General features: G+C 36.9%; 1 non-coding gene across 1 annotated transcript; it reads left to right on the top strand.

Moving 5' to 3' along the window:
* The first annotated feature begins 4124 nt into the window (after window positions 1-4124).
* On the top strand, window positions 4125-4231 carry LOC116119628. Its single transcript, XR_004126419.1, has one exon. It is a non-coding gene; the product is annotated as a small nucleolar RNA R71 (small nucleolar RNA).
* Window positions 4232-13925: the final 9694 nt, after the last annotated feature.

The following is a 13925-nucleotide window of genomic DNA, read 5'->3' as shown; positions in this document are numbered from 1 at the left end:
ACTCTATGTGTCACTCCGTATTTTCCCAGGAGAGCGTCAAATTGCCTATTGCAAAAATGAGTTCCACCATCACTGATGATTGCCCATGGTACTCCAAATCTTGAGAAAATGTTCTTCCTCACAAAGTTCACCACCACTTTGGCATCGTTAGAGGGTATTGCAACTGTTTCCACCCATTTCGACAAATAATCAACAACCACCAAGATGTATAGATTTCCATATGAATTCGGGAAAGGGCCCATGAAGTCAATCCATTACACGTCAAAAAGCTCAACGACTAAAATGTTACTCAACAGCATCTCATTTCTCCTTAAAATATTTCCACTGCGTTGACATTGGTCACATTCCTGAACCTATCGGAAAGCGTCCCTGAATAGAGTTGGCCAAAAGAATCCAGATTGAAGGACCTTCGCTGCTGTTCTAGTTCCTCCAAAGTGACTACTCTCCACCTCCTCTTCCGGGACACAACTTCGTATCAGCTGATCTGCACAGTGTTTATACAAAAACAGTTCTTCCCAAAAATAGAATTTCAAGTCAGAGAAATTTTCTTCTTCTACTGGAAAGTCATGCCATTTGGAAGCACTCTCAGTGAAGTAATTTGCAATATCTGCATACTAAGGTGCTTCTTCAACTCTCATCAGTTTCTCATCCAGGAATGTCTCCTTGATTTGAGTTTCCTCTTCACTTCCCTAGGCTGGTCATTCAATCCTTGATAGATGATCTGCCACCATAATTTCTGACCCTTTTTTGTATCAGATTCCTAATTCAAACTCTTGTAGTACTAGGATCCATCTTATTAGCCTGGGTTTTGCTTCTTGTTTTGCCAGCAGGTGCTTGAGTGCTGAATGGTCCATATAGACAATCACCTTAACACCTACCAAATAAGACCGAAATTTGTCAAATGCAAAAATGACGGCTAAAAGCTCTTTTTCAGTAGTGGTGTAATTCAACTGTGCATCAGTTAGTGTCCTGCTAGCATACTAAATTACATGCAAAACCTTATTCTTTCATTGTCTTAAAACCACTCCTAATGCAAAATCACTAGCATCACACATTAATTCAAATGGGAGTTCCTAATTGGGAACTGCAATAATGGGTGCAGACACTAATAATTTCTTAAGAGTTTGAAAAGCATGCATGCATTCATCATTGAAATCAAAAGAGGCATCTTTAATCAACAAATTGCAAAGAGGTTTGGAGATTTGGAGAAATCCTTTATTAATCTTCTATAGAACCCCGCATGCCCCGGGGAACTCTAGACTGCCTTGACGTTTACAGGTGGTGGTAGCTTCTCAATCACTTCCGTTTTGGCTCAATCCACTTCAATGCCATCCTTTGAAATTTGGTGACCGAGTGCTATTCCTTCTTGAACCATGAAGTGACACTTCTCACAGTTGAGTACCAGATTTGTATCTTGACATCGTTGCAAAACAAAGGAAATGTTAGACAGGCAATTATCAAAAGAAGAACAAAAAACAAAGAAGTCATCCATGAAGACTTCTATGAACCGCTTCATTATGTCATCGAAAATTGACATCATGCATCACTAGAATGTGGCAGGTGCATTGCACAACCCAAAAGGCATCCTTCTGTAAGCAAAGGTACCATAAGGACAAGTGAATGTCATTTTCTCTTGATCTCCAGGAACTATGGCAATCTGATTATAGCCTGAAAAGCCATCCAAGAAACAATAATAAGTATGCCCCGCAAGTCTTTCCAACATTTGATTAATGAAAGGAAGTGGAAAATGATCCTTTCTTGTTGCTTCATTCAGCTTTCTATAGTCAATGCACACCCTCCAACCCGTGACTGTCCTAGTCGGTATCAATTCATTGCTTTCGTTCTTTATTACCATGATACCTCCTTTCTTTGGAACCACTTGCACTGGGCTCACCCAAGGACTATCTGAAATAGGATAGATGATGCCTGCATCTAAGAGTTTCACCACTTCCTTTCTCACCACTTCCTTCATAAAAGGATTCAATCTTCGTTGCGGATGCACCCTAGGCTTGACATCGTCTTCCATGAGTATCTTGTGCATACAAAGAGACGGAGAAATGCCTTTAATCTCGGAAATGGTCCATCCAATGGCTGATTTATGCTCTCGTAATACTCAAACCAACCTCTCTTCCTTCACTTTACTCAACTTTGCATTGATGATCATCGAAAAGCATTTTGATTCACCAAGATACGCATATTTAAGGTGAGATGGTAAAGGCTTCAGTTCAAGCTTTGGAGATTCTTCCCTTTTTGCCTTTTCCTTCTCTTTTTCGATGTCAAAATCTTCAAATTCTGGATCTTGGTTTGTGTCTATCGGTTGAAGTGCTTCCAATAACCTAGCACACTCATTCTTCATCGGCTCTTCCACATTGGTTGTTTTAGACTGGGCAATGCAAGCTTCTAGAGGTAGATGAGGGGTGTTCTCTTTGATGGTATCTGCTACAAGTCTATCCACCAAATCCACACTAAAACATGAATCTGATTCTAATGGAAATTGTGTTGCCTCGAATACATTAAATGTCACCATTTCATCTTGGACCCTTAGGATCAACTTCCCTTCTCGTACATCAATTAAGGCTTTCCCGGTAGCAAGAAATGGTCATCCCAAGATGAGAGAAATTTCCTTATCTTCTTCCATATCTAACACAACAAAGTCTACCGAAAAAATGACTTTGTCCACCTTAACTAGTACATCTTCAACAATGCCTCTTGGATGCTTAATGGATCGATCTGCAAGCTACAAAGATACAATTGTAGGCTTCACTTCACCAATCCCTTATCTCCTAAAAACATAAAAAGGCATTAAATTAATACTCGCACCCAGATCACACAAAACTCAATCAAATGCAATATTTCCTATAACACAAGGGATAGTGAAACTCCCTGGATCTTTGAGTTTTGGAGGTAACTTCTTCTGTAGAATGGCGCTGCACTCCTCCGTAAGCATCATTGTTTCCTCCTCTTCTAACTTTCTCTTGTTTGCTAGAATTTCTTTAAGGAACTTAGCATAGCTCGGCATCTGCTGAAAGGCATCTACAAAAGGAATATTAATATGCAATATTTTAAATACCTCAAGGAATTTCGTGAACTACTTATTCTGATTTTGTTTTCTAAGCCTCTAAGGAAAAGGAACCGAAGGGGTATGATGTGCTAACTCTGGCGATATCTCAGGAAATAAAAAATTTTCCTTCTTCTGTTTTGGCATCTCTTCCCTCTTTGGTTCTTCTCCTCTGAGATTCTCTGACTCTTCCTCAACAATGATTTCTTCTTCGACCTCTTCATCGGACTCTTCCTTTTCTTTTGGTGGGTTCTCTTCTTTCGCTCTTTGTTCAACCTCTTCCAAGACTGCTCCACTTCTTAAAGTTATTGCATTTGCTTGTTCACGTGGATTTGTCACTGTGTTACTTGGTAGGGAACCTTGAGGTTGCTCATCAACTTTTCAGCTATTTGACCTATTTGTACTTCCAAGTTTCCAATCGACGCCCCTTGGTTTTTGAAATTTGCCCTCGTCTCACTCATAAAATCCGTGGTCTTTTGCATGAACTTTTCGAACATATCCTCCAATTTTGAGACTCTTTGATCCCTTGGTTGATTATTCACCCCCACTTGATTGTTTGGCACTGTTCTTTGATTCCATTGATTATTCTGATTGTCCCAAGACAGGTTTGGATGATTTCTCCAACTAGGAATGTACGTGTTGGATAAAGAATTGTTTTGTTGTCTCTGATTCCCAGTTAAATATTTGACTTGTTCTGATGATGAGGATGTTGAAGCAAAATTATTCCCCACTTGGCATTCAATGCCTGCATGGTTACCTACACAAAAATCACATGTTACTTGAGGTGTTTGAATTGAATTTACTTGCATACCTCCTAATTGTTTCTAAAATGCTGTCAGTTGGGCTGAAATGGCCGTGTAACATCTACTTCATGAATACCCATAGACTTCTTCGGATGAATTCTTTCATTAGGTCTTGGTAGTTGTTACTTGACAGGACTACAAGTAACTCATATGCTTCTTTAGGTGTCTTGTTTTGCAATGCTCCTCCAGATGCTGCATCCACCATTGTTTGCACATTTTTTAGCAACCCATTATGGAAAGTTTGGACTTGCATCCAAACAGGCAAACCATGGTGTGGACACTTTCTCAACAGTTCCTTATATCTCTCCCATGCTTCATAACGTGACTCGTTCTCTTCCTGTAGAAATTATGTGATATCATTTCTCATCTTTGCAAATTTCACTGGAGGGAAGTATTTAGTCAAGAACTTTTGTGTCAATTCATTCCAAGTTGTGATTGTTCCTACTGGTAGTGCCATTAACTATCCATTTGCTTTATCCCTCAATGAAAAGGGGAATAATCTTAACCTGATGGCATCATCTGACACTCCATTTTCCTTGAATGTGTTGCAGATCTCTAGGAAGTTTGCAATGTGTGAATTTGGATCTTCTTTTGCACCGACTATTGGATCATCTGGATGATTGCCAGCTTTATTTCAAAATTGTTGGCTTGCACCGGTAGTCTAGTGGTACTTGGACCACTACCATCAACGGAGCGTACTGAGAATTCCCACAAGGTTTTGGTTTCAACCATCTCAATGAGTATTGCCTCTCGTTCTCTTCTCTCTCTAATAAGTCTTCTTGCGGTTCTTTCAATTCTGGATCAATGGGAACCACTGGATGTTGTTTCGCTCTTCGCATAAACTACACAAGATCACAAATGAATGAAAAGAAACACAAAATTAAACTAAAACTAATTAAAACAAAAATAAAACTCCAATCTAGTGAAAACTAGAAAACTTCAATATTAATACTAAATCAATCCTCGGCAACAGCGCCAAAAACTTGAATGCTTGATTTCACAAACATGTATATGTGTAGCAAGTGCATTAGTCGCAAAAAGTAATAAAAGGATGAATAGTGTATCGTTTCCACGAGGATTGCGTGTTAAGTACTAATTTTCCTAGTTTTGTAACTAGTTGAAGAAAATAAAGATTTTTGGAATTGTGAGAGACAAAAACAGAAATTAACACAAAATCAATAACATAAATTAAAATTCTAACAAATTAAGAAAATATCAACTGATTACAAAAATATCAATTCAAGACAAAGAGGTTAGGGTTTGACTTCACTAAGTTACTCTGATTCAATCTGCAGTTGATGTTGCTTTTAAACTCACATGCAAGGATTATAAATCGAATTCCCTAAGTTGTAAAACATACCTTCTCAGGCTATATTTTCCTACTTATCCCTATTAAGCTTCCGCACCCAACACAATGAAGATTAATAGTTCAAAGTCTTTTAAGCTAAATGGAACCCTAAAGTGATTTTACAGATCTCTGAACCTATCTCTAGCGTTCATTAAACTATGGTATTTACTTTAAGAGGCTAACATATGAATCACTTCTCAGTCTCATCATGCTAAACATTTAATTCAATTTCATTAAGAACACGAATAGATACAAAATCCAATGCAACAGAACATAAAAACATCTAAAATAGATTAAACCATTGTAATCAAAGTTAGGTCAAAACCCTAACCCAAAAGTGGATTAGTTCATATTTAAATTTAAGGAATTCGGACAATAACTGTAAGTAAAGAATTCAACATACTAAAACAGTAAGAAGGGAATGAAATCTTCCCTAAATGAAGAAACAAAATTGCTCCAACCTCTAATTTCTTCCTCTTCTTCTCTCAAAATCCAAACCCCCTCTAAAATGAGCTAAGGCTCTCTTAAATAATCGGCCAAAAACCTAGGATTCTAATGCAATACATTTAAAACGTAATGTTTTAAAAAACAAAAGAATTGCAGTTTTCGCCGCGGTGAAAAATAAACTTCGTCGCGGCATCGAATTGAAATGTTGTTGAACCATCTGACCCGAGGCTAGCTTGTCGCGGCAGAGAATTATCTTCGCCGCGACGAACTTTGCTCATCTATTCTGAAATTATGAACTGCCCTTCGCTTGCTTCTTCGCTTGAATTTTTGATCTTCGTGATCCCTGATAGGAACAAGCTTCATAGTGCTTCCACTCTACATCACAATTTCCTCGATTCCTAAATTTCTCTTAATTCCGGGTCCAAAAACTCAATTTCGCTTGGTTTTGCTCCAACTGCATGTTTTGGCCTGAAACGTAAAATATATGAATTTAAGTTGCAATTCAAGCACAAAACAACTTAAGAAGTATCCAAAATCCTACCAAAAAGGACAGAAAAACAGTATAATCCTAGGATTATCACTTTCCTCTTGGTTCTGCATTATGGAAGGGCAGTGATGGTAACATGTGAGTCTTCCACTTGAACTTCTGGAATTGTAGCAGCGGAGGTGTCAATAGCTTCATCTTGAATTGGAGGAGCAGCCTTAGTGCGCACTTGAGAATTTATTTGAGCAATTGCACATTCAGGAGCTTCTTGTTCATCGTCATCAGCAACTTTTTCTTTTTCCTCATCACCAACTTGTTCTTCTTCCTCATCAACAACCTATCCTTCTTCAACTTGAATCTCAAGAGCAACATCGTCAACAGGTATGGTAGACACAAGAACGACAATAGGATCAACTGGAGGAGCAGGAGGTACCACATTCTGATCAGTAGGTTCTGTCAGAACTGTCTTCTTTTTCTTCTTTTTTAGATCAGCCTCTATTTTGTCCATCTGTGAGCAGAGAGAAATGTGAATTTCCTTCACATATTGAAGGACAACCTCTATTGAAGTCTCCAAGTCCTACATGGCAACAAAAAGCTTAGACTGCCAAGTGTTAGTCCTTGCTTGATCAATTAAGGAAGATGGTGGCAAGTTCCTTGTAGGCTATCTAAAAGATTTCTTGGTGACAGTCTTTATCTTCAAAACAGGTTCCACTTCATAGGATTTAGGCTTTTAAGTGGAAATGATTTTGTAAAGTAAAGAAGGAAAGCACAAAATTTGCAGAGAGTGAGTTGATTGCGCTACAACTCTAATACTGGTGAAAATCAACTCAGCCAAGTCAATCTTTTTCCTTTGAGCAATTCCATAGAGGAGTTGTGCTCGTTCAGGTCTGACAATTGAATTGTGCATTGAAGGGGACCAATTTTTCAGTGAGATTTTAAACAACAATCTGTAAAATGATGTAAGCACACCAGGCTGAAGAAAGCCCGTTCTTGGTCAAACAGCAATTGAACCACCAGTGATGACTTTGACAAGTTTGTCTAATTATAAACTCTTCAAATCAAAATTCTTTTTGCTCTTCTTCAAACCAAAAGCATCTCTTGCAACATTTTCAGTAAACATGACCCAATGTCCTCTAACATAAACTTTATCATTAAGTATGTTCGATTTTGAGTCAGCATTGTCAAAGCCAAAATTGCCATAAAACTCTTGGACAAGAGTTTGTACAGGGGCAGTCAACCCAGTGACAGTCCCTAACCAATTTCTTTTTTTTTTTTATCAAAGCATGAAATTCATCAAAGTCCTCTAGTCTAACATTCACTTCACTCACAATTGTCTTCTTGACAATGTGGCTCCTAAATCTATTCTCAGCAACAGGTAAAACAAAAGGAGAAATTTTACCAGATGAAGGCTCCTCCATGACGGATTTTCCTCTCTTTTTCGTCAATTCTTCTGGAATCAAAGTCTTTGAAGGCATGCTCCTTGAAGAACTTTCTTTGCGCAATTTCAGAGTGGTTATCGACGTGTTCTCTGAGGCGTTGTCTGACGCCAAAGAAGATTTTTCAGGTGTCTTCTCAGGTTAGACAGAAGCTGACTCATTCTATGAGCGCTCCAAATTTTGGTGATCATTGGAAATAGGGGATGAACCAAGTGAGGGTGAATGGCTAGTTTCTTCTTCATGGGATTCCTTTGGAGTTGTAGAATCAGACTCTGGTGGCATCTTCTCCTTCATCGCCTTTTTCTTGTTGGATTTCTTCAGGTCTTGAAATCCCTTCTTGAGAGATTCCTCTATAGCCTTTCTTTTTGGGTTCTCAATAGCTTTCTTTCTTGAATCCATGTGAGAAAAACATGGGAAAAATCAGTGAAGATTTGCGAGAAAAAAATGTGAAGAACAGAGAACACAGGCGACGCATTAGGGTTTTAGAAAATGAAGATTGACGCAAAGAAAAAATAAGGCAACACATTTATGGTAGGCGGCGATTTTGAGATGCTGAAAAAGAGTTTTACCAAAAATAGAACTCTATCCTAAATGAGTGTACATATGCAATCGTATGAGCACATAGCATCCCAAAAGAACATCAGAAATTTTCAAAAGACTAGAATTTATTGAGCAAAATTTAAATTAAAATTATGAAATGCTTCACATTAATTTTTGAAGGTCAAGACAGTCAATCTGTGTAAAACAACATAAGAGATCAAATTTTCAATCTTAAAAGGCACGAAAACTCATACGAAAGTTGTCAACATAGTGCAATCAAAACAACACTTCCTTAATCACACACAAGTGAGATAAATTTCCAAGAGCTTGTCTTAGTGTGTGATAGTGTCCTCAAGGGGGTTAAATGACACATTGGTCAATTTTAAATTTTTGCAAGAGAAGCTCCCACTTCCCTCATACCCAACTATATTATGCATTTTTCTTTATCAGCATAGTAAATAAAGATTTTTCTTTTCATTTTGATCAAAGGGAAAATAACTCTCATAAATGTAACCAAAATGTAGCTTTCAAACATGCACAAAGGTAGTCCTCTTAATGGTAGATTTTCCAAAATATAGGGGTCTCTACAAATCAGAAAATTACTCAAAACAACTTTCACACTTCATGCAAGGTAGCTCTTTCATAATGGTGACAAGAATGGACAATCAACTCATGATGCAATAAGGTCATGTTATAGAGAGAGTCTCAGTGGACACAACATATTAGAGTTAGCACACATATAAAAGAAAATGAATGACAATTAGAGTGCTAGCATAGAGCAAGGAGTCTTGACAAATAAAAATAAAAGTAGCATGTTCATGCTTTATTCATCAACTGAAATGAAAAACTATTCAAGTTGAAGTAGTCCAATGGACTTCCTCAAGAAAACAAAAGTATCATAGTCAAGTGCTTCTGTAAATAAATCAGCCAATTGAAATTTTGTGTTCACATGAGCAATTGCAATGATGTTCTCCTAAACTAACTCTCTAATGAAATGATGTTTTATGTCAATGTGCTTAGTCCTAGAATGCTGACTGAATTCTTAGAGATGTTAATGGCACTCGTGTTATCACAAAATATAGTCACATAATCTTGATCAACACCATAATCATTCAACATTTGCTTTAACCATAAAATTTAAGTGCAACAACTTCCTGCGACAATGTACTCAGCCTCGGCAGTGGATAGGGAGATTGCATTTTGCTTCTTGTTGTACCATGTCACAAGATTGTTTCCAAGATAGAAACATCCACCCAAAGTACTTTTCCTATCATCCAAACTTCTTGCCTAATCTGCATCACTATATCCAACCAAACAACTATTAGAATCAAATGAGTACCAAAGGCCAAATCACACGTACGTGAAACATATTTCATGATTCTTTTCACTACATTCAATTGCAACTTAGATGGATTACTTTGAAACCTAGCACAAACACCAACACTAAAACAAATATCAGGCCGACTTGCAATTAAGTAAAGAAGACTTTCAATCATGTTTTGGTACATCTTATTGTCTACCTTTTTACCATGTTCATCTTTGCACAGCTAAAGGGTAGTACTCATAAGGGTTCTAGCATGCTTTGCATTCTCAAGACAAAATCTGTTCAACATGTTTTTAGCATACTTTGATTGGGAAACAAACATTCCATTATTCATTTGTTTAATTTGAAGACCAAGAAACATATTCAATTCCCCTACCATACTCATCTCAAACTCATTTTTCATCAGACTAATCAATTCAAGAGCAAGTGAATGAGATGTAGAACCAAACACAATATCATCAACGTAAATCTGTGTGCATATTATTTCATTGTTAGCACGCTTAATGAAAAGGGTTTTGTCAGCATTACCTCGTTCATAGTTATGGTTAAGAAGGAAAGTTGTCAACCTTTCATACCAAGCCCATGGGGTTTGTTTTAAACCATGGAGAGCTTTCTTCAATCTAAATACATGATCAGGTTTGTAGGGATCTTGAAAGCCAATTGGTTGTTCAACATATACTTCTTCAATGAGCATTCCATTCAAGAAGGCACTTTTGGCATCCATTTGGAATAATTTGAGCTTGAGGCAACAGGCAACAGATAGTAGCAACTAGATTGATTCAAGTCGAGCAACAGGGATGAAGGTTTCATCAAAGTCGATTCCCTCAACTTGAGTATATCCTTGAGCTACAAGCCTAGCTTTGTTCCTGACAACATTACCAAACTCATCAGTTTTATTTTTGAAAACTCATTTGGTACCTATTATGTTGATTCCCTCTAGTCTTGGTACAAGTGTCCACACATCATTCCTTTTGAATTGTTCTAGTTTTTCTTGCATGGCCTCAATCCAATTTTCATCTTCCAAAACTTGTTTGGCATTCTTTGGTTCTGCAAGAGACACATAGCAAAGATAATTAATTTCATTTTGTCTTCTCCTTCTTGTAACCATTATCTCATTTGGATCTCTAATCACGGTTGAAAGTGGATGAGCTTTTTGAACCCATGTTGGTGGATCTTTTCTTCTTTGATTTCTCTTTTGAAGGTTTTCATCAGAAAGATCAACAACCAACTCTATCCCCTCAATTTGCAATGATGAATCAATAGATGATTCTTTGCATAAAGCAGATCCTGTTGCGGTAGCACTAGTAGTAGGTGACAATGCCAAAGGTTTAGGTTCAGGAGATTTAGCAGTGTTCAAACCATCTTATGTGGGCACACGAGGAACAAATATGTCTTGAATTTCACATCCCTGAGAATACTTTGAAAAATCTTCTATATCACTAAACACAACATTAATGGATTCTAAGACTTTTTCAGAATGCATGTTATAGATCCTAGATGCACGGCTACTAGAAGAATATCCAATAAAAATTACTTCATCACTCGAACAAACTTACCTAGATTCGCTCTATCATTCAAAATGTAACATTTGCATCCAAACACATGAAAATATGAGAGATCAGGTTTCTTACCTTTCCACAACTCATAGGGAGTTTGAACAGTACATTTTCTACGGTAAACTCGGTTGGAAATATGACATGCCATGTTAATGGCTTCTGCCCAAAGTCTTGTATGAAGCTTTTTGGCATTAAGCATTACCCTTGCCATCTCTTGAAGCACTCTGTTTTTCCTTTCCACAATACCATTTTGTTGAGTTGTTTTTGGTGCTGAAAATTCATAAAATATGACCTACAATTTACAAAAACTAGCAAAATTAGCATTCTCAAATTTCTTTTCATGGTCACTCCTAATTCTCACTATCTTTGTAGCTTTAGAACTCTTCTCAACAAGCAACCTTTTAGCCAATTTCTGAAAAGCATTAAAAGAATCAGATTTCTCACACAAAAAATCAACCCAAGCATACCTTGAAAAATCATCAACACAAACAAACACATACCTCTTATCTCCCAAACTCTCAGTTTGCATAAGACCCATTAGATCCATATGGGGCAATTCCAAAACACATGAGGCATTAAGATTAGACAAAGTTTTATTAGATATCCTGGTTTGCTTACCATGTTGACATGGACCACCCACATTAACTTTTGGAAGTTCAAGTTTTGGTAGTCCTTTAACTACTTCCTTCTTTGAGAGTTTTACTAAGTCCTTAAAGTTCATGTGACCAAGTTTATCGTGCCACAAGTTAGTGGAATCTGTTTTTGAATTAAAACATAACACGTTAGAAAGAAGTAACAATTGTCATTTGACTTTTTTCCCTCAAGTAGAGAAACACCTTTACCATTCAAGATTTGACGCTTGTTCTTTCAGAATTGAACTACAAAATCTTTGTCACAAATTTGACTAATACTAATCAAATTAGCTTTCAAACCATCAACAAGTAAGACATCTTTCAAAACTGAAAAATTAGGAAGCACAATTGATCATTTGCCAAGAATTTTACCTTTCTTCCCATCTCCATAAGTGACATGTCCACCATCAACCAATTCAAGTTCAATCAAGAGAGATTTATTACCTGTCATATGCCTTGAACAACCACTGTCTAGATACCAAAGATCATTTTGAAATGCAAGCAAATAAGTATGAGACACAAAACAGTTCACATCAGCCTTAGGTTTCCAAACTCTTTTGGAAGAAAAACCATTGTTAGTATTATGATTTATATTAGCAACAAAACTATGGTTTTTAAAAACTTTCTTCAAATAAGCAATGAATCTGAAGCATTTGGGTCTGATGTGACATTTCCTGTTAAAAAAATGACAAATAGGAATGAATTTTGATACCTATGTAAACTGTCTCACAACAGTTCCTTCAGTAGGAGTTCTGGTGGCTTTCACAAAAATGTTAGCACCAGCTTTCAACGTGCTAGCACCAGGACTGAAGCCCAAACCATACCGATCTCTGAAGGATTTTCCTTGACCAAGCACTTCATCAAGCTCAAGAGAGTGAAATTCGTAAATTGAAAGAAAAATAACAAGAAAAACAAAGCTTCAATTTCGTGTATTTGATTGAATGAATTGCAATACAGTTAGAATTCGCTACTTAATTGAATCAGTAGCTCAAAGAGTGTTTAAAGAGACAAAGGGGAAAGTAATACAGATATTCGTTCTCTTTAAGAGAGAAACACAAAAACGACAGCGTTTTGTGTTTGCTTAGTTAAATATTTGCTAAGCCCTTAACTTCTGAATTCTGACACTTTAATCCACANCTTCAGAGGTACACAGATTAGAACCTGACACTTATGCTGAGGCAATGAGATCAAGGGACAGCAAAGAATGGGTGGCTGTTATGGAAGAGGAGATGGAGTCACTGCACTTGAACAACACTTGGACACTTGTCCCAAAGCCAAAAAATCAGAAGTTGGTGGAATGCAGGTGGCTTTACAAACTGAAAGAAGGGATAGATAAATCTGATCCACCAAGATTTAAAGCCAGGTTAGTGGCTAAGGGCTACACTTAGAGAGCAGGTATTGATTTCACTGAAATTTTTTCACCAATAGCTAAATTTAAAACTATTAGACTCATGCTAGCAATTGTTGTACAATATGACTTAGAGATAGAACAATTGGATGTTAAAACTGCTTTTCTGCATGGTGAGTTGGATGAAAAAATATTCATGAGTCAACCCATAGGATTTAAGGATAAAAATCTGCCTGATTATGTATGCTTACTGAATAAATCTCTGTATGGACTTAAACAGTCCCCTAGGCAGTGGTATAAGAGGTTTGATGCATTCATAGTAGGAAATGGATTCACTAGAAGCATGTATGACAATTGTTTCTATTTTGCCTGTATGAATAACATGCCAATATATCTTCTGTTATATGTAGATTACATGTTACTAATTAGTAAGTCCATATCTCAAATTAATGCATTAAAGGCCAAATTAAATACTGAATTTGACATGAAGGACTTAGGGAAGGCAAAGAAAATCCTAGGAATGATGATTGATAGAGATAAAAGTGCAAATACCCTTAAACTTCATGACTCCTCGTACTTATAGAAACTGGTTTCAAAATCTGGTATGGCTGACTCCAAAATTGTAACAATGCCTCTTGCAAGTCATTTCATACTCAATAAGTTACAGTCCCCAAAAACAGAATCTGATATGCTGAAAATGGAAAATGTTCCTTATTTGAATGCCATAGGGTCTGTGATGTATGCTATGATAAGCACCAGACCAGATTTAGCATATGCAATATCATTGTTGAGTAGATTTATGTCAAATCCTGNTAATTAATTATGTTTAAACGATTAATTTAAGTGTTTGTCATGTGGACAAGAATTAACTATTGTGTTTGGTAATGCTCAAATTAATTTATGTTTATATAAAATTAACGGGGTGGGGACGGGCCTCCAGCATTCCCCT

This window comes from Pistacia vera, unplaced genomic scaffold (genome assembly GCF_008641045.1).
Source record: "Pistacia vera cultivar Batoury unplaced genomic scaffold, PisVer_v2 Contig897, whole genome shotgun sequence".
Taxonomy (NCBI): Eukaryota; Viridiplantae; Streptophyta; class Magnoliopsida; order Sapindales; family Anacardiaceae; genus Pistacia; species Pistacia vera.
Note: the sequence above shows the minus strand (reverse complement) of the source record. Positions and strands in the feature narration are given on the sequence as shown.